This window comes from Triturus cristatus, chromosome 4_2, assembly GCF_964204655.1.
Source record: "Triturus cristatus chromosome 4_2, aTriCri1.1, whole genome shotgun sequence".
In the NCBI taxonomy this organism is placed as follows: domain Eukaryota; kingdom Metazoa; phylum Chordata; class Amphibia; order Caudata; family Salamandridae; genus Triturus; species Triturus cristatus.
Genome location: NC_140586.1, coordinates 732,345,892 through 732,367,637, shown reverse-complemented (window position 1 = coordinate 732,367,637; position 21,746 = coordinate 732,345,892).

Genomic DNA, 21,746 nt, shown 5'->3' with positions numbered 1-21,746 from the left:
CTAAGGACCCCATCACCCAAAGTCTTTGTTTCCAGATATTTCAAAATCAGATGTTTACTGCCTATTACATGTTGAAGTGTGTAAACACAGATTGTGGTCTCCCCTAGGGTAGGAAATAGATTTATAACTACATTCATTAAATAAACGTGTGACTTTGACTCTGTGGTACAGCTAATTTTGTAACCTAAGCCAGTTGGACTATGTATGACGACGACTGGTTTTGAATGGAAGCATTATTCATTTTTTTTAAGTTACACTTGACAAGATGTTTATCTTTTTTCAATTAATTGAGGCCTAATATCTGGAAGGATAAGCTTTCTCTGATACATTACTACACTTCGCGAAATATCTTTCCCTATAGAGCCATGAAAAAGTCCAAGGTTGGACAAAATTCACCACGACTGAATTATCTGTAATTTCTCATCACTGGATCAAATGTTTTTAACGTTTGATTGTGTCAAGACAAAGTCGAAAAATGATTTACACTTCATATGAATCAGGGGCTTTGATTTCAGTAGGAATGAACAGAGACTACAAAAGTTACTCAATAGCTATTTGCTAATTCTTTAAGGTGCCGTTTTACAAGTCTATGTACTTGTAAGTATAATGAGTGCTCCAATATTTATTGTCTGTATATGTTTTGAGCAATGATCACTGTGCATCTGGGATCATGCTTAGGCACATTGTGGCAACAGATGTGTAATAGTGTATGAGCATCATTTTCCAATTTGAGGGATATGTGCAACACCTCTGTTGCCTTTTTCTGTATATGACCTTTTTTTTAAATTAAATGGGAGGAGGGCCACGTGACCCCCTCTCCCTGAGCCTCATTAGGCTCTGGGGGTCCCATTCCCCAAGGCTGTGTATTTTTTAAGACTAGGGGGACTGCACGGCCCCCCTCCCTGAGCCGTGATTGGCCATGGGGACATCATCTGTTGGGGTCCACTTATTTAAATAAAAGGGAGGGGCCACATGGCCCCTCCTCCCCGAGCCTTGTTTGGCCCTGGGGACCCCCATCCCTCAGAGCCACTCTTTTAAATGAAGGAGAAGGGGGTCCATGGGCCTCCCTTCCAAAGGGCTATTTTGACCCCAGTGACCCCAGAGCCTGGTGTTCTTTTGAGGGAAAGGGGGCATGTGGCCCCCCCTCTCTGGGCCAATTTCGGCTCTGGGGACCCCATCCTCCAGGGCCCTGTCACTTAAAGGTGGCTGTCCTAGTGCCCACCCAGGGCACCCACCATAGTCTTGTTGGGGGCCGCTGGGGGAGCCGCAAGGGCCCTGCGACCCCAGCCGGCTCCCCGTTTGCGGCTCCCCACATACAATGGAAGCCACCACTGCTCCTCCCACAGGGAGCAGCTCCTAATGTTGCTCCCTCTGGGTAGGAGCAATCTTTTGTTTCCGTTTTGTGAAGATTCATCAAATGGCGCCAAAGTTATTACCAAACCAATAAACACTCCTTCTTTAGAAAAGAAGACCTAATGATAACTTTCCAATGGCAACCTGTGGGGGAGGCTTGAATGCTGGGCCAACCCCCAAGCTGTGCACAGTCGAAGCCCATGCAAGGCTAGGGTTGGCTGCAGGCCCTTTGCTCTAACCCATGCCATGCACGGCCAAAGGTAATGCATAGCTGTGGTTGGCTGCCAGTGGGTGTTGGACGCAGGGCCTGGCTGCAATCCAGGACCTGCCACCAGCCTCTTACCCCACACGCCAGCCTTGCGCAGCTAGGGGTTGCTTGCCTCACCTCAATATGACAGCTAATTATCCCTCATATTACATCACTTATGACATGTCCTATAATATAATTTATAACATCGTTGCAACATTTGAAATGGCATCATTGATGACAATACTGTGCATGGAGGTGATGCGAGTTATAGTTACCTTAGGGTACCAGTTATACATAGTAGAGATAACTATAACTGGTGAATTTCAGTGTTTTTATTTGTTTAAAATGCCATGTTGGCACTAAAATGTTCGCCTAACTATAACATCACTTTAACATTTGTTATTTTCGATTAATATATATATATATTATATATGTATATATATACACACACACACACACATATTCACTAAAAAAAACAAAGGTTACAGGGACGTTATAGTTAGGAATTAGCATTTAAAAGAACCCTAGACGTTATAGTTAGTAAATTCAATTTAAAAAACCCTAGAAATTCGGTAAAGAAACCAAAGGTTACAGGGACGTTATAGTTAGGGTCAGATTTCACTCATACAAAATCAGAGAAATTCAGCCGTTATAGTTACCTGAGTTAAATATAACTCGTGCCCCCGCAATGCACTGCTTATGACCTCACAAATCTGAGTGATATTTTTAAAAGTAGTTTCTTCAATCCTAGTTAAAAAATGAGCAATTGGGTACAAAATTACAAGAAGGAATTTGTAAAATGTAGGTCTAGTAAGGCCTGAATGGTGTAGGGGTGGTCAGGAGCAGGGGTTATTAGAAGAGTCGCGAGGTCCAGGTGATTTAATGGGCTCCAGGAGGGACTCTGCGTCAACCCACGACCGCAGGAGCGGGGTCCTATCAAACCTGTATTAAAGCCTGGGCTTCCGGGTGTTGCTTGTGGGTCTGGTAAAGTTGAAGCCCCTCCTGCCGTCTGGGCAAGAGGGGGGGAACTGGCACTCAGTGCCTCAAAGCAAGAGTGGAATGGTCTTAAATTTGCCCCCAGACGCAACCCCTTATATCATTGTTCTGGGAAATGTGCCCCCTGCTCTGGCTCCACTGGGGAATCATTTCAGGAGCTTAAGAATAAGGTGAGGCGTTGGTTTAGCTCTCATCTCTCTTTTAGGAGGGAGTTTGTGGATTCTATTATTATGGAACGGATTATAGGCTGGATTGGAAAGGATAGGAAACCCTGGGCAGGAGATTGTGTGGTGGTTAACTTTAATAATCCCTGGTTAGCTGGGAAACTACTTGCTGCCGCCCCGATCAACATCAGGCTCACCAGGGATAGTTGCCTTGCAGATTCTTCTACAGACCGGGTAGCCTAGCCAATCCAGCAGACTTTCATCTCTCGGGGGGCATTGCCCTGCTATTGATTACCCGGTTTTAAGGCCAACCATCTTAGTACCACTGCCAATAGATTTCTTCCTTTGAGCAGTCTGGAGACCGGAGACTGACTGGACCCATGTGATTTTCCCCAGGCGGGTAGGGCCCACAGTGTGTCCCCGGTAGTTCCTCTCAGCAGTCTTAGGGCCTCATGATGCTGTCCTGGAATATAGAAGGTTTAATGACCCTAGGTGGGTTTTTTATGTTAAATCCTTCCACATAATTAGTCTCCAAGAAACTTGGGCAATTGATAACATCTTTTTCCTTGAAGGTTACATGACTTATTTTGTACCAGCTGTTAACCTCCATGGCAGGAAGGGTGACTGGGGGGTTTAGTGATGTTTGTCAGAGTTGAGCTGAGTGGTTATATTGCGGACCTAAACAGGCATGGTGGTACAACGCAGGGACTTTGGTTCTCAATCCCTGTGTCCTGTTCGTTGGGGGTAGTTAATTTTTACAATAACAAGCGGGGCAGTTTAGAGCCCTTCAGACTTTCCGATTTGGACCGTCTTTTGAGATATTTTTCAGCTAAGGGGAATGGTCAAGCCCTAATTGTGTTGACTGGTGATTTTACTTGTCACTTATGTAATCCTCCCCTTGATGGCAGTTCCCCTTCTGGCAGTTGTTGGTGAACAAAGGTGTTCACTTTGTCCTCTCATAAGAGAGTAGGGAGATACATGAGCTCTTAGACTCCCATAATATGGTTTCTAGCTTGGAGAAACTGATGAATTCTTTGAACCCGGTAATTCACCCGTCTTACAAAGGGAGGGGCAGGGGATCGCTTATTGATTTTATATTTGTTTCAGCACCTTTATATTTGTTCATTTCTTATTATAATATCATTGCTAGCCCTTTTAGCTACCACAACCCCTTAGCCATAACTCCGGATATTGCCTTGTGCCCAAAACATCAGTCAAGGGGGGCTCTCAAGATCCTTGTGGCCGTTGACCAGGGGAGAAGGTTGAAATGGTCCCAAGTGGACCCCCAGTGCCACCAAACCTCTCTCTCTGCAACTTGCCAATGGGAGTTTAGCATTTGTTTGGATAGTGAGGCTGGTGGGGGGAGATATTGGAAGCGTTTAACAGCATAGCTCTGGGGGGTTGGCAAACCTGTGACTGTGAAGGCTCCTACCAATCGGGTGGCTCAAAACCCTAAATGTTTGATAGGGATTGAAGCAATCACCGAGGGACATACAGATGATTAGAAATTGTAGGCGGGCGTGCAATTCGGCGCAAAAGGTGTGTAAATATAATTTACAGGAATTAGTCTGGGAGGAGCTTTGTCAAGCCAGTGAAACGGGGGACAGCGCTCTTTTCTGGCGCGTTGTTAACAGGCCTTGTTTTGCTGAGGGCTCTGGTCCACTTTTATGTGATAATTTTTTAGAGGAACAGTGGGTGGATCATTTTTTTTTTTTTTTTTTTTTTTTTTTTTTTTTTTTTTTAAACCGTTTATTGCAGTTTATAGAAGTTACAGGTATGGGCCTACAACCACACGGCCGGCCGCTAGAGCATCAAAAACATATTACATACATACAGCAAAAAGCTGTCTCAGCGGTGCACAGTAGGAAGACAGGAGTGATCAATGGTGCAGGCCTCACAGCTCCATGCCCACAGTACGGTTCCATTTTCTTAACGCAAAACAACGTAAACAAACCACAACCGCAAGGCAACCCTCGATCCAAAGTGACAACACGTGCTCCATAAGTGGGGGATCCAAACCAGCAGCAAAATTCTGAAGAGGGGGACGGGAGTAGATCAGGGACTGGGGGACCGCGCGCCCGCGGCCAAGGGAGGGGCGCCATCTAGGGAGACGGAGCCGGCGAGGCCGCCGGTAGCAGCGGCGGCTCACAAATACCCCCGCGGTAGGCGTTCCAGGGGCCCCAGAGTTTCATCCACGCCCCAGGCTTACCCCTCGCCACATACACCACCTTTTCACGAAACATACACCAATCCATATGCTCTTTCCAGGCCGACACCGCAGGGGGCCTCTGGGATCCCCACAATTGGGCAATATCACGCTTGGCTATCATGTATCCCAGAGTCACCCACCGCGCCTGCGGGACCGAGTAGTCATTTGGTTCCCAGACATTCAGCAAGCATCTCCTCGCTTCAGGCAGCAGCGCGACACGCGTAACCATTCGTAGAACCTCATGCACACCACGCCAGAATCGCTCCACCTTCGGGCACTCCCACAGTATATGCATGAAAGTCGCCAACGCACCACAGCCACGCTTACACATTCCATCACCGGCAAAACCCATACGTAAAAGCCTTGGCCCCGTCACGTAGACCCGGTGAAGGATCTTGAGCTGGACGAAACGAAGGCGAGCCGGGATGGCCACCTCTTTCGGAGAGGCCACCGCGGAGATCCAATCCTCGTCGTCCAGCTCCAGCCCGTCGGCAACCCAAGCCTCGCGGAGACTAGTCAGCAGACACGATCTATCGTTAATCAATTTTTTGTATATGAGGGAGATCGTGCTGTCCGGGACATGGCCATCTAGCACTCTGTCCTCCAGGGGGGAAGACTCCGGAATGGATGCAACATCCGGGAAGACGGAGCCCAGCGCATGGCGGACCTGTAGGTACCGAAAGTACTCACTGCCCTGCAGCTGAAACTCCGCCTGCAGCGTCTCAAAAGTTTTGAATCCCCCCCTCGTCCAGAGATCTCCCACCGTGCTGATTCCGATCGTGTCCCACTTCTCGAAGCCCTTCGACGTCCACAGGGAGCCCAACCTCTCAGATGCATACAGCGGAGACGCTCGGGTCAAACGGTCCTTCCACCCCATAGCTGCATTAGCCGCGTGCCAGACACGCACCATGACACGCGTCGGTCCCGTCAAACGGGAGTCGGGCGCGCCAGAGTAGAGCGCTCGATTATAATCGCCACCGGGCAGAAGCGTCCTGTCCATCTCAAATGCCGGGTTCAAGGCGGGCCCGTAAAGGCCATGATTAATTGCAGCTAGTTGGGAGGCCCAGTAATACCGTTTGATGTCCGGGAGGGCGACCCCTCCATCGTACCACGGGAGCGTCAATTTAGCCAGAGCAATACGCGGCCTCCCGTCCCAGAACAGGCGCCGCTGGAGGCCCTCCACCTCGCGAAAGTAGCGTGCCGGGACCAGGTCCATGGTATTCTGGAGGGCGTAGAGGAAGCGCGGCAGGGACATCATTTTAAATAAGGCCGCTCGGCCGAGCGGCGAGAGCGGCAGACGCCGCCAGCGCACCACGTCCTCCCTCAGACGCTGGAGGGGGGGCAGCAAGTTCCGCTCATAGCGGGCCTCCGGGTCAAGAGTGATATATATACCCAGGTACCGGAAACCCTGGGAGGCAATCTGGATCGGACAGTCCCGTGGCAAGACCGGGGCCTCCCCGGAGAGCACATAGACACAGGATTTCGCCCAGTTGATGACCAGGCCTGAGTTGCGACCGAAGGAGCGCAAAACATCAACCAGGACGATCTGTGACTTGCGCGGGGAGGCGAGATACAAAAGGATATCGTCAGCATAGAGGGACACGCGGTCCTCATGCTCGGGGGTCCAGCGGAGACCACGGATAGAAGGGTGCCACCGCAACCACTCCGCCAGGGGCTCCATGGCCAGGGCGAACAGGAGAGGCGACAGGGGACAACCCTGTCGCGTGCCCCGCCCCAGCGCAAATGGGGCAGATACTCGCCCATTCACCACCACCTGCGCCAACGGGCCCGAATATAGCAATTTGACCCAGCTGACGAAACCCGGGCCGAACCCAAACTTCGCCAGCATCGCCCAAATATATGGCCATTCGAGCGTATCAAACGCCATGGTGGCGTCCAAGGACGCCAAGATGGCCGGCTCCCGCACAAATGGGACACGCGCGAGCACCCCGTGTAAGCGCCGCAGATTAAGCGCCGTGTTGCGGTGTGGTATAAAGCCCGATTGGTCTTGGTGGACCAAATCGCCCACCACGCCAACCAACCGGTTGGCCAACACCTTGGCGAGGATTTTGGGCTCCGCGTTCAGAAGCGAAATCGGCCTATAGGATGTGACCCGCTCACGGGGCTTCCCCTCCTTATGGATCACCACAATTGTAGCCAGACGCTGGTCCGGCGGGAGGGAGCCCTGCGAGTGGGCCGCAAGGAACATCGCGCGCAGGTGGGGCGCCAACACATCCGGGCGTAGCTTGTATAGCTCAATGGGAATACCATTGGGGCCCATGGCCTTGCCGGATGCAACCGAGCGAATAGCCGAGGCAATTTCGTCCGAGGTGGGCGGGGCATCCAGCGAATCCCTGTCCTCCACCGTAAGGGAGGGCAGTGCGATGTCCCGAAGCAAGGCATGGGAATCTTCCTCCGAGCAGGGAGAAACCGGGGAGTAGACTTCGCGGAAATAATCCGCGAAGCAGGAGACAATGGCTTCCGGCTCAGTGATGCACACACCATCCACGCTCTCAATCAGAGGCACCACGCGGCTCGCTCTTTCCCTCTTGTCCAACCACGCAATCAATTTGCCAGCCTTGTCACCCACATCATACAATCGCCCCTGCTGCTCTCTACTGAGGCCCCTGGCCGCCTCCGTGACGAGGGCCCGATAGGCCGCCTGCTTTAAGTGCAAAGCATGCAACTTGGCGTCTGTTACCCCGCTCCCCAGGTCACCCTCCAGTTCTGCAATCTCGGCCTCAACCCGGGTCACCTCCTCCCGCTCGCGCCGCCGGGCATTGGAAATAAAGGAGAGGGCCTCCCCTCTAAGAACCACCTTGAAAGCCTCCCACAGGGAGATGGCAGACGGGACCGACCCCACATTCTCATCGAAATAGCGCTGTAAGGATTTGATCAAGTCGGCACGAATGGTGGGGTCGCGCAAATACCATGCATTGATCGGGGCCACCCTGCCATCCCCCCTCGGGAAGACATCGAAATGCAACAACAATGGGGAGTGGTCTGAGATACCCCGTGCCAGATGGCGCACCTCCCCCACCCTCCCTGCCTGGGCCGCCGGGACAAGGATGTAATCAAGCCGCGAGAGGCTACCATGGGCCCCCGAGTGGAAGGTGTACTGTTGCAATACGGGATGCTTTAAGCGCCAGCAATCCACCAGGCCCAGCGTGTCTAAAAGGCCGGGCAGCCACGCCTGTGCCCGGGGGAGGTCCCTAGGGGGATGGCGATCCATAGACCCAGAGGCAACCGCGTTAAAGTCCCCTCCAACCACCAACAGGCCACCCGGAAGGTCCAGAAGGAGGCGCCCCAGGTCCGCAAATGTAGTGGCTTGTAACCCAGGCGGGACGTACACTGATATAAAGATAAACACTCTACCCTCCATTCGCCCCACCAGAACAGTGTAGCGTCCCCTCTCATCATGGCGCACCTCGTCAATCTCCAACGGGAGCGAGTTCTTGACCATAATACCCACCCCCCGCGAGCCCGAAGTGAAGCCGGAGTGGGCCGCCAAACGATATCCCCGCCGATTCATTGCATGAAAGGTGTTACCTATAAGGTGTGTCTCCTGCAGGAAGACAACATCTGGAGAAATACGTTTTAAATACTGCAGGACCACACCACGCTTAATCCTATCCCCCAGGCCGTTAACATTCCATGACAACACAATCAAATCCCTACCCCCCATCATACGTCAAAACAATCGGTCGCCCCCCACCGAGCATCTTAAAAACAACAAAACAGTTGCGGGTTTGCCTTGCGGTGCTAACAAACAACACACCCCCCCACCCCCCGGTCCCAACAGAACTCCCCCCTCCCTGCACCCCTGCATGAGCCCAGACAGCCCCCCCAAAGTGCAGTGTGCCTGTCGCCCCATAGCTAATTACTAACTAGTCCCCCCGAGGAGGAGGGAAGCCCCCAGCAGACCCCACCCGACCTCCATGGGAGGGGAACATACGAAAGCAATATATGGTAAAGGAACAATATCCAGAGCAAGGCCTATACAGTCACCCCTCAATTCTGATCCGGCGGGCCCTCCCCGCCAGCCGCGCCCCCCCCACCCCGATCTCCAGGCAAAGTATCTAACCAGTCCCCAGCCGCCTCGGGCCGGTCGAAGAAGTGCGTACGGCCATCCACCTCCACCCTCAGCTTAGCCGGAAAGAGCATTGAGTACTTGAGGTTTAGGTCCCTTAGGCGACGTTTAATACCAAGAAAGCTCTGTCGCTGCTTCTGGACCGCCGGAGTAAAGTCTGGGTAGAAGTGTACATCCATGTTATCCAGCCTGACCGGTCCCTGTTGCCTGGAGGTCTGGAGGATGGCGTCTCTGTCCCGGAAATTAAAAATCCGGGCAATAATAGGCCGCGGCGGTGCACCGGTCTTAGGGCGGCCCCCAGGGACCCGGTGGGCACGCTCCACCGCAAAAAGCTTACTCAGCCCCCGGGGCTGGAGATGGGTCAGGATCAGTTCTTCCACGAAGAGATCTGCCGCCTCCGCCTCTCGGCCCTCCGGCACACCAAAAATGCGAACATTGTTCCTCCGGGCCCGACCCTCGGAATCCTCCAGTCGCCGGTCCATCAGGGCGCTCGCCTGGCCAAGCCGGCGCACCTCCTTCTGGAGGGCCACCACGTCCGTAGTGAGGCTCGTTGTGGTGTGGGCCAGGGAGTCAACTCGGTCGTTCGTTTTTGACAAGTCTGCCCTCACAAGGCCCACATCCACCAGGACCGAGTCAATTTTTTGCGCCAAGGTATCGAAACGCTGGTCCACTGAGGCCTTCATCTCTGCGATGGCGCCCATGACGTCCCGGAGGGTCAGATCCACCGGTTGGGCAGGCGCCTCCGTCGGGCTCACCAGGGATGACCGCGATGTCTCCGGAGAACCCTTCTGGAGCGTGTAGCGATCCATACTATTGGCCTGGTGCGCCGTGCCACGGCGGGTTGTCTTCATCTTCGCCCGGTCGCCATCTTGTTTGGTGGACATGCTGGCCCTTCCACCGTCGTGCCAAGATCTCCAAACGGGCCGCCACACCAAATCACGGGTGTCAGGGGGGGGGGCGGGGGCGACCACCGGGCCGCGGGTCAACCCACCGCCGGCGGGTCAGCCGGGCACCTGGACAAGGCAACACCACCGCACCCCGCTCCGCAGCCCGACCCCGCCTGAGGCAAGGAGGGCGCAAAAGCGAAAGTGAAAGTGCGGGGTACGCGAGTCGCCCAGCCCCGCTCGCCGCTGTTATTCACTTCGTCCCCGGATCGCCCCACTACTCCAATCCGGGGGGCCGGCGAGGAGAAGGCCGCAACCTTCAATCGATGCTCCCACCGGTGTTCGGGGTCCGATTCGAGCCCAAAAAACGGGTGGCGCCTCAGCTCGGGTTCACCGACACAGTCCCCTCAACAAGGACAGGATATCGCCAGGATTAATTCAGGAGGTCGCGGAGGTCCTCGGGAGCCTCGCACCTACGCGGCCATCTTGGTTGCGCGCTAGGCTCCTCCCTCGGGTGGATCATTTTGAGGGACTTTATAATCGGGGGCCGATTTGAGTGTTAATATCCATGCTGCATCTGTGTCCGCTGATAACGAAGTGTTCTTCACGTAAGATGAAACCACAAAAGGCATTCTAGCCCTGTCTAGCAACAAGGCCCCTGGTCCGGAAAACATACCACCTGACCTGTTTAAAGGAAATATGGAGGTCTGGGCTCCTTTATTAATGCAGGTCATGAATGTGCCTGGGCAGGAGGGGCCACTACTCTCTTGGTTAACCGTGGTGATTGTCCCCATTTTTAAGAATAGGGATAAAGAGAACCCACAATATTACCTTCCAATTTCTTTACTGGATTCTACGGTTAAGGTCTTGGGGAGGGTGATCCTAAACAGGCTGTGCGACTGGGCAGATGAAAAGAAGATTCTGAGTGATGTCCAGTATGGCTTTAGGGAGGGTAGGTCAACATCAGACCAATGTTTGAACCTCCACTTAATTATTAATAAGTATACAGTGACTCGGCCTGAATCCTTACACCTGGCGTTCCTGAATTTGATGTCCGCTTTTAATAGGGTGAACCGAGCAAAACTCTGGCTTTGATAATCAAGAAGGGGGTCGATCCCAGTATTGTGACTTTTTCAGCTGATCTCCACTCAATGACCTCAGTCTGTGCGCTTTTTTCAAGCTGATAAGTGCACTCTATAGTTTGAGACGAGTTGTGGGGTTCAGCAGGGGTGCTTACTGGCCCTTGTTATGTTCACCTTGTGATGTTAATGGATTGGAGTATGCGTTTTTATCAGTTTTGGCCGATTGTACTAAGATTGGTGACAGATCTCTCTCTGTCCTATCATATGCAGATGAAGCGGTCCTGATGGCCGGACTACACAGGGGTTAGACCTGTTGTTGGCCAAGTACGTGTGTTTTATGGGGCTCCTGGACTTGTTGATTAACTTTTCGAAGTTCTACAGAATGGTAGTGAGCCCCAAAGCAACAAGGAGCAAGACCTTCAAGGTATCACATTTTACCTTGAGTAAAGTCAAGGTCTTCCCCTATTTGAGGGTTTTATTTGATGTTAATAATTGTTGGAAACCTCTGATTGAAGCCAAAAGATCAGAGTCTGTAAAAACTATGGGGGCAGTTTTTAGTTTTGCACATAGGCTTCGGTCTGAGGTACTAAGGGATCTCCTAAACATTTATCAGGCCAAGTGTATTGCACAGCTGTGGTATGGAAGTGACGTCTGAGGGTATGTTAAGTTGGGTCGGATTCACACAATGCAGAATAATTTCTTGCATAAGTTGATCCAGGTCCCCTACTCAACCCCAGCATTTTCTGTACATGAGGAACTGGGTCTTGCTCATGTGCTGGATCAAGAGTTGGAGCAGGGCAGAGCTGAAGTTAAGTTGTTTGATTCTTGAGGACTGCCTGGCATTCGGTTGGGTACTAGCATACCGTGGATTGTGCATGTTAAGGCGGCCTTGTTTTCCATAGGTTGGCCAGAAATATTTTACCAACCCCACCCCACTCTGTCCAGGAATTGGGGAGTGTTAAAAGGTTGTTCTTGGAACGCTCCCATTTGGAGAGAGAATGTTTAGACCTCCAGAAGCCTTCTACTAGGGGTCACATGCTTTTAAAAACTGTGCAGGGTATGGAACCATATTTGGGTTTGGTTCGATCAAAGCATGACAGGTTTTTATTGGCCAGGTTTAGATTTCTTCAATTGCACTACATGCTGGTGTCCCCATGTGGGTGGGTTCGGGCGGAGGGAAGGTGACAATTTCTCTCCGCAGAATACGCTCCGTTTTATACATTTTTGCCCTTACTTCAGATCTGTGACTGGGGGTGAGTGTCTGAAAAGTTTCAGTGCTCTGCCCATCATCTCCTTGTGTTTGCTTTGTTCGCCCTAAGTTGGCAGGGTATGTGCAGACTTGGGTCCTTTGCTCACTTTGCTACTGGATTCAAGCTAGCCTGGATGATGAGGGGTGTTACCCCGAAACTGGTCCCAGGAGGATTGTTTACGGTCCAGGGAAGACCTTGTATGGCAGTTCCGGCTGGACTATTCCCATGAGGAATAGGGTCAAGACAGATTTTCATATGGCTGGGTTTGAACTGGGGTGGCGAAGTGAGCTAAAGAACGATGATGGATCTGTGACTAGGGGTGAGTGTCTGAAAAGTTTCAGCACTCCCTCAATCATCTCCTTATGCTTACTAGAAAGCATTTTTTAAATCCCCTTGCTTAAATCATTGATTTTTAAACAAGTTAGGCCTGACCTGATGTATCTTCAGATGCTTCCCTCCAAACGGGTAATTTTTTCGCTTTTATCTTTTTTACAAGTTGTCTGGGTGTCGGAAAAGTCCAGACCAGATTAATTGTATTAATTGTTTTAATGTCCTTGTCTTTAAGACCAATTTTATCGTCTATTTTTATGTATGAAATTAATATTACTGACATTTGACTTCGATTCTTTTATGGTGATTTTGTTTACCGAATAAAGATTTATTGAATTAACATAGTGAAATCTAGGTTAACGTTCATATGAATTATCTTCACATTGAATTGGACTTATTTTTTAATTGTTATAACTTCATTGCTTATCTCCAAGTTTAAAAAATGTGGATATAAATTAGAATACAATGCGAGATTCAGCCTGACACTGACTTTAATATAGCACACAACTCACTTTAGCACTGTAGCACTTTCAGCACAAAAAGAATGACAATTTTTAACTTTGGGAATGAGCATTTTGAATTGTTAAACAGCACTTTAATAATGTAGATGTGTATGATAAGACTGACCATCTAATATAGTCCTCATGTTTTAATCTTTGTGCTCAGTGAGATATATTGTGGATGTTATTTTATATTAATTAGCACTTTAGTTGTGACTGGGTTGACAAGCCAATGTAACCCATTCTTTGGGGTGTCACTCTCAATCTTTACACTTGATTATATTCTTGGGAATCATTACCCCATTTATGGAAATACTCTTTTCCTCCTCTAGCCCTTCCCCCTTCCTATCTTTATTGGTGATCTGATTACCTGACAAGACCTTCTGGTGGACTGAAATTAATTGAGGGGATATAAAAGAGAAGAGTGCTAGAAAATATGAAATTACAGCTTTTGAGGGTCATGGGTTAAGACCTATACCAGGGGCATGTATCTTGAATGCGCCTCTGTGGGCTTGCCGCATTGGTTGTGCCATCCACAGAGGGAGCTCATCAATTGTGCTGCAGGTTTGCCCTGGTGGGGTCTGTGTGCACAGGTTACTGTTACTCGGTTTGGCATTTAAAAAGCTATGTGTCAAGGTTCTACATGTCTCCTGCTATATCAGAGTTCTCCCTGGTGACAGGGTGCGGTGTCAGGAAGAGGTTGGGCAGGTGTGTGTAGGTGTTACCTGCAAGAGTCATGAATGACATTGGATGGTGTGTTTGGTACAACGGGGCCTACTTCTCGCATTGGATTAGCGTCAGGGGGTGTAGGGAAAGACTGTTGAACATTATTCCCTATGGACAGAATAGTACCAGTAGAGTTTTTGGTATTGACGAGTTTGTAATGGAGAATCCTCTCCGATAGTGGGAGGGGGTTCAACATTACAAGGCTGGAAATGTCACTGTGGGAATGTGAGCATTTCGATGCTCAGGGCTCTGTGTGCCTGGTGGCCTGTCTCCTGATTCACAACTGGGTGCTAGGGGTACAGCCACATCTGTGCATTTCTGATAGAGGATCATAAACGAGGGGTTCAAATGCGGACCTCTGACTCTAAGGGCCTTGCTACTATGGTTATGTGGGGGTGGAATTGGCACCTGCATTCCGAGGGGCAGGGTCTTGGCCCCACTGAAGATTGTGATCAAACCGCCCTGGGTAGGATGGCAGACAGGGCAACATTTAGAGAGGGCCTGTGCATTTCAAAGGTGGCCTTTTGAACTGATCCTATCTTCAATGGTGGGAATAAATACTGGGTCTTCAGCCTCCGAAAGTAGATACATTTGGATTTGGAACCATACTACGCTGGTTCGATACTGGGACATTGACATAAGGATTCATTAGGACAGGAAGGACTGCAACTGGACTATCTGCAGACTTGTGGTGGCTTGGAGCTTGTTGTGCTCCAAGAAGGGGACTTTCACTTGGTTGATTTTGCCTGGATGTTGCTGGCCTGCAGCTAAGGGTGACTGTCATGGCCTGGATCTCGAACTGCTCTCCAAGGGCCGGTGAGTTGGCCTCCTGTCCACGAGATCCCAGAGACATAAAAGATCTCACTGTCTCCTCGAGATCTTAAGGACCGCACTGGGTGCAGCGGAGACAGGTGGAAGTGATTGTGCTTGGGACAAGGACAGTCTTGACATACACCATCATCTTGCTGTGCAGGAGAGTGTGTGCACAAGATCAGCAGCATTTGAAGTGCAGGGACATGAGGAGTTTGAGGAGTGCGGGGAAGTTTACAGATTCCGAGGGACCTGTGCTTGCAACCAGGGGCCTGTGCTCACTTGAGTTTCAGAATATGTAGTGTCCGAGTGGTGTTCTGGGGGAGCCTGAGCCGGGAGCTGAGACTGCCTTTGGCGTCCAGAATGGGAGGACGACAGTGCCTGACATCGCAAACTCTGTCCGAGATATTGGCTCCCTCTCCCTGGAACCACTCCACAGGGTGCTTTGTTTTGGAAAACACTGTAATGAGACCCAGGAGGTTTTGTATGCCTTGTAGGCATCTGCAGCTGACTGTTCGGGGTCTACATCAGGTCACACCTCCGCTTGAGGGGAAGCGCGCCAGCATCCTGGGTCACAACCTTTAGTCTATGGGAGGGGGTTAGCGATCCTGCACTCATGCAGGTGCCATTGGGCGCCTAGAGTTCTAATCCGGACGGATGAAACTAAGTAACTGTTTTGTTCATGATAGGTGGTTCCGACTATCTAGTCAACAGGGCACCAGCCACGGCAACGTGTATCGTTGGCTGGTGGAGTTGAAGGACTGAAGGGCTGGGTCACGAGGCGTAGTCAGAGACTGGTGACTGTTTGACCTTTTGCAGTGGGGAAGTCCGACAATTGCATATAACTGTAAAGTGTATATACAATGAGTGTTTCGTTTTGATTTCAGGTGTGTAATCCAAAGACAAGTGTTTTTATACATATGGTGTGGAGTTTTTTTGTAGCGTACGCAGTGTATTGCAAGGGGGGTGTTGTGTCAATGCATTGCACTTGAGCCCTGAGGATAAGCCTGACTGCTCAATGCCAAGCTACCAGAGGATGAGCACAGTTTATCGTACAAATGTATCGTACTCATCTTATTTGGAATGGCGGATTCTGACTCGCTTTGATGCGTCTAAGCAAGCCTGAAACCACTGGGTCTAACAAGGGGTGCTCAATTTAGTGGCGCTATAATATGTGAAATAATATGTGAAATAACACTAGTCTGCTTCACAATCATTTGGAATTCATTTCGGATTGCACAAAAAGAGAAAAAGCATTTGTGTTATCTTTACAAGTATCAAGAATGGAACTGTTATACAGTTAAACATAATATATGAGAGATGTCTGCAGACCAAGAATTGATTTAATATTGATGTGACCTTACACTGCCCCTTTTTTAGAATTGTAATCGTAATGGCGGTTCTGCTCCACAGAGTGCATAGTATTTGATATGGTCCAGTGTTGTGAAAACGATTGAAATGTTTGTAGGACTATTGTTGATTTAACCTGTGTCCATCGAGAGCAAAATAAGCCCAGTTAAGGTCTGATAAGCTTTGAGTCCTTTGGTAGCACAGCTTCCTTCCTCGGGGTATATTTAGGGCACATAATACATGCTGCTCTTTTCTGTTCTAGTGTTTGCTCTGCATTATCCGATCTTTCCACCTTCTAGTCTAGTATTCCATGGCTATTTAAAAAACTCATTTTAGTGTTCGCATACACTGTTTCGGCTTTACTCAGTGGTTCCAGTACAGTATGTTCCTCAGTGAACAATACCAGCCTGGGGGTTTGATATTGTATCAACATTTTGCCCAGTAGGTTCTTGAGCTTCCTTTTTCAATCTACAGATATTAATAGGTCACATGTGAATATTGAGCCATCCTAACCTGAAATGTTTTAGTAGACTACATGGGTCAGATAACAATCATTAAGCTATGGCAAACATTAAATAAAATAAGGTAAAACATTGCCTGCCCTTTCATATGAGGAAAGTAGAGATGTGCATTGCTTCCTAAACTGAAAACATTTTTTTAAAGCAGCACCTGTCCCTTTAATAAATATGGGCTGCTTTAAAAAACGTTTTCTCATTTGTAAATGCAAATTGCAGGGACGTGGTTCTGCCGTCTCTGGTAGGCGTCCTACAACACAGGGAAACACAAATTGCAACCTGCTTTATTAATATTCATTAGCCAGTTTGTTTTGTGACCACCCACTAATAGACAATTTGTGATGTAATCTATTATTAAATAGGTTGCATTGCAAATTGCACACTCGTTTTGCAAAGCTGTTGATGTGCAAATTGCACATCCTGATCCTGGTTTGAGAAGTGTTATTACATCAGGTCTTCTCTCATTCTATAGCAATCGTCAGCATATTCTGAGTGAAGTGCTAGCTTTCGGCCAAACGCTGAGCTGGTTGGGCTAGATCTCATATCAGCTTCTTTGTTTGCAGTAATTCTTTATTAAGAATTCCAGTAAACCAAAGGTTACATTCAAAGAATGCAATCAAGTACACAAGCTTCAAGAATGCTGGTATTATGGTTAGGAATAGTGTATGCATCAGCACGAAGAACCAGCCAGGACAGCTGGGGTGGTTTTTAGACCAAGAGCCCCCAGAGCACTTCAAGACAAGTGGACTGGGCCCTTTCCTATCTTGGAAAAGAAAAGGGGGGTCGCCTCTCTGGTAGACTCAGGAACCCCAAGGAACCCTCACAGGGTCATTCATGTCAACAGGCTCAAACTTCACTATAACATAGTAGCCATCTCAATGCTCATTGTGACAGGTGGAGGGGAGGAGGAGGAGAGGGAGGCTCTCAATGACCTTCTGTCATCAAATGCCCAAGATGGTATGGGGACGGAGTAGTTCTATCCTCTACCTTCACAGACCAGCAAAAGGGGGACTTCTATCAGTTACTGGAACAAGATTGCTGGGTTTTTCTCATAGACCCAAGGTCTGACAACTTGGTGTACCCATGATGAGGACACAGGTGACAGCTTACTTGTCAAGGGTGAGATTTACAGACTGTCAGATCAGGTGAAAGCTTTCATTAAGACTAAGGTTGCCAAGATGCTAGAGGTGCTGGTGATAGAGCCCGCTAATAATCCTTGGGCCAGCCCAGTGGTACTGGTGTCCAATCCCAATCCAAAAGGACGGAAGCCTGAGATGAGGCTCTGTATGGACTACAGAGGCCTAAATCAAAGCACCAAGACTTATACCCACCCCATACCTAGAGCTGATAAGCTCATTGATAAGTTTGGGTCTGAAATATATCTGAGTACCTTTGACCTGACTTCAGGTTATAGGCAGATAGCCCTCACTCCAGGAGCCCAGGAAAGGTCTGCCTTTTCTACACCTGATGGCCACTGATTTCCGTAAAGAATTTATTGTCCAAACAGATGCTTCTGAACATGGGATTGGGGCAGTGTTGTCACAAGTGGATGATTTGGGCCAAGATCAACTAGTTGCCTTTATCAGTAGGCGACTTCTCCCCAGAGAGCAGTGCTGGAGCGCTATTGCGAGGGAAGCCTTTGCTGTAATTTGGTCCCTGAAGAAGCTGAAACCATACCTGTTTGGAACTCACTTCAGAGTTCAAACTAACCAAAGACCTCTCAGGTGGCTAGTGCAGATGAGAAGAGAGAGTCCCAAACTGTTGTGGTGGTCCATTTTCCTACAGGGTATGAACTTCACAGTGGAACACAGACCTGGCCTGGGACTGACCATGGCAATGCAGATGGCCTGTCTAGGTTCTTCCTCTTCCACTTAGATGATCAGAACTACCAGGATAACAGTTTGTTGTTTATCACCTTTTCATCTGGAGTAGGCCACGTAAGGAAATGCCTCCTTCTGCATGTTCACCCCCAAAGTTTTGGACTCATGCTGCTGGAATTTCGACTCTGGGTGTGCACTGAGGACTGCTAACTAGACCTCAGTGCCAGGACCTTGACCCTAAACTGTGCATATTGAATTGGTTAGTACCCAAACAGCATAGGCTAACTTACTTGTAATTTCCTAGTATATGGTGCTATGGATATCCAGGGCCTGTAAGTAAAGGTGCCCACCCCAGGGACTGCAGCACTGTTTGTTCTATACTAAGGGTGACAAGATAGAAATATGTCTCCCAGCCTGCCACTGCAGCCTGAAAGAGTTGTTCTAACTGCTAACCCAACCATGCCATTTAATGTCATTGCAAGGCCCATATCTCCCATTTAATAGGTGTAAGACACCCCTTCAGCAGGCCTATCAAGTCCTAAGGCAGGGTGTAGCATATTAAAAAGTATGACATGTGTTTTACATGTTCCAGCAGAAACAACACACATTTTTTTGCCGTGAGAGGCTAGTAGCCCTATTTGCAAGTACAAGTACAGGGTTTCATGCTAACTTCTGAATGGGACTACTAAAGTTGGTACTTCAAGGTATAAAACTCCTCATTACTTTAAACCTGACTTGATGCCCAAGTCGAATTTAATGTAACTTTTTGATACATGAAATTTTGGAAAGTTGCTTCTCTGCTGCCCGAGTTTACCAGTGGCCAACCACAGATGCTGACCATGAGACAGTCTTCTGCCTGCCAGGGGAGATGCGTAAACGGCTTGCAGGACAGGAAAAAATAGAGGCCTGCCGCTGGAGGAGGTGTTACCTCCATCTGACAGGAAGCCACATGGGGTATTAGCCCAAAAGGCAAGCTTCAATGGGGAAGCCAACTTTGAAGAGCAAATGGTGAACACCCTTGAGAGGCGTTGTTCTTTTTTCTTCATTTACATGTTGGTGCGGGGGACAGGGAGGGGAACACACTGAGCAAACCGGTTTCCCCATGGGCATGCAGCCCCCAGGTAGCCACACCTATAGGCCTGGCTACCAAGCTCCACAAACCAGAAAAGGGTCCCGACATCTTGAGAATGGGTAGAATAGAGAATTCTGGTAGTGTTAGAAGCCACACTTCACAGCCAGTTGCCATCATGCAGGAGGGAACTAGGTACCCCATTGGCAAGTAACTGGAACCTTCCTTAAGGGCACTTTCTGGGCATAAAAATGGGCACCCCCAAGCTTCCAGAACTCAGATCTCATTTGGACTGGAAAAGAGGACCAAATAAAGACTGACCTGCTGACTATGCACCTGGCAAAGAGAGGCTACACTGAACTTTGACTGCATCTGCTGCTCCTTGGGCTCGTGAAGAAAAGGACTGTGCCTGTTGTGTCCTGCTCGAGGAGAAGACTTCCTCGGGCCTCAGCCAGATCGAGAGACTCTATGAGTCAGTTGTCTGACTACCCGTTCATAAAACAGGGTCACAAAAGCTGAAGAAGCTTACCTGGCGAGTTGGTAGCCAAGATCATTGGATCATGGCTCCTTGCCCCTGTGAAGCCTGGAAGACGGTGCCCTGATGCTGAAAAGTTGTAACCGAGTCTGCTGGACCAGGGAGAGTGCATCTTGGTCACTAGAAGGAGAGTTATTGCCAAAAGAAGGAAACCGCTGACTTTGTTGTGTCTGGCAACCAGTGGTGGTGACTGGACTTTTGCTGGACCAAAAAGGACCTCGAGGGACATTAACACCTTTGGTTAAAGTTGCCCTCCCAGGTCCGTGGACCAAGGAGTAGCCCCAGGAAGACCCCCGTCGACCACACAACATCTTCAATATATCCCTTGCATCAGGGCCACTCCATAGAAGTTAATGGCAACTGCCAACTAACGCAGGAACAGAACTGGAGGCTGGTTCCCCGGTAAAGGTAACTGTTTTTGTGGACCTTGTTGGCCCCCCTCCCTGGCTCCCTGCTGGAGTTGATTGGCCAAAGTAACTCCGCGCAACCACATTCACCATTGATGTAACTTTGCTGAAAAAATTCTTGTTAAATTTGTTGAATTTGAGAAATGCTTGTTCGTGGCGAAGTGAAATGTCTTGATTTATTGTTCCTTTAAAAATCTATATCTCAGAAACACTCCAGTGGAGTTTTTTTTTTTGGTGTCCAAATACAGTCTACTTTTATAAATTGGTCTTGGATTTCTTGAGAGCCGTGCTTCCTTCTTCCTCAGTTGCTTTGTTGCTGTTTAAATGCTTTACACTTGTTCCTTTGTTAAAGCCTGACTGCTCGAAACCACAGCTGCCCAGGGTTGACCTACGGTTGACCAATGAAGCCTGACTGGTTTTAAAGGGGTTGGAAGTGTATTACATGGCGAGGTCTCACAACCACATCATATAATACACCCCAATTCCTCACACTGAGGTTGAGACGAGAAGCCATTTTTTTATTCTTCTCATGAGCCACTGCACTGAATCTTGAAAAGTTTTACCAATGGGTTGTGGAAAAATATTTTAGTGAAAACATTCTGATACATATTAAGATAAAGTTATGATTGCCTTATTAAATAGCAATTCTAATGTGTGTGTTGTGTTGTGTTGCTCTAAGAGGGTGATTGGCCTTCTGACTCAGGCTCCTGGTGATGTTTACCTTTGGTTTACTAGCCTGCATCAATATTGCCATAAGTGGTAGATGTAGATGCTGCCTACATTTAGTTCACAGTATTTACTTAGGTTAAATATGCCATGGTTGCATCCTTTAATAGCATATTAGTGTTTGCTTGGAATGATGTCTGGTTTAAATGAGTCCATGTTATTGATGCACTTTCCATTACTCAGTCTGTACAGACCTTTGACATTTGTCGCATGATGGATAATTCCGGGCACTGTATTTGTTAGATGTTGACAATAAAAATGGGTCCATTAGAGCGCCTGGTGATCTAGCTTGATAAGATTGTCTTGCGGGTAGTTGTAGAAGCTTTCGTTAGCACATTCGCTTTGGCGATAGCAGGGTCAGACTGAGACAGAAAATAGGCCTGAGCACCAAAATAAGAGTAACCCTCATCAGCGAACCAGGGGCTGTGTTATGGATTGTGATTGTTTGCGCCCGGCGCACCTTTTGAAAGGTGCACCAGGAGCAAACAATCACAATGTGCCCTATTATGATGTATGCACTGCCCCCAGGGCAGCCGTGAACTCGTACTTCCCCCGGGGCAGCGCATTCATGTGAAAACACGGAGCAGCTGCTCCGTGTGTTTTCACAGTGCAGGTGGCACCCGCCTGCAATTTTACTGGGTAATAGAGATCCAGAGTCCATTCATTTAGTCTTTATTCGA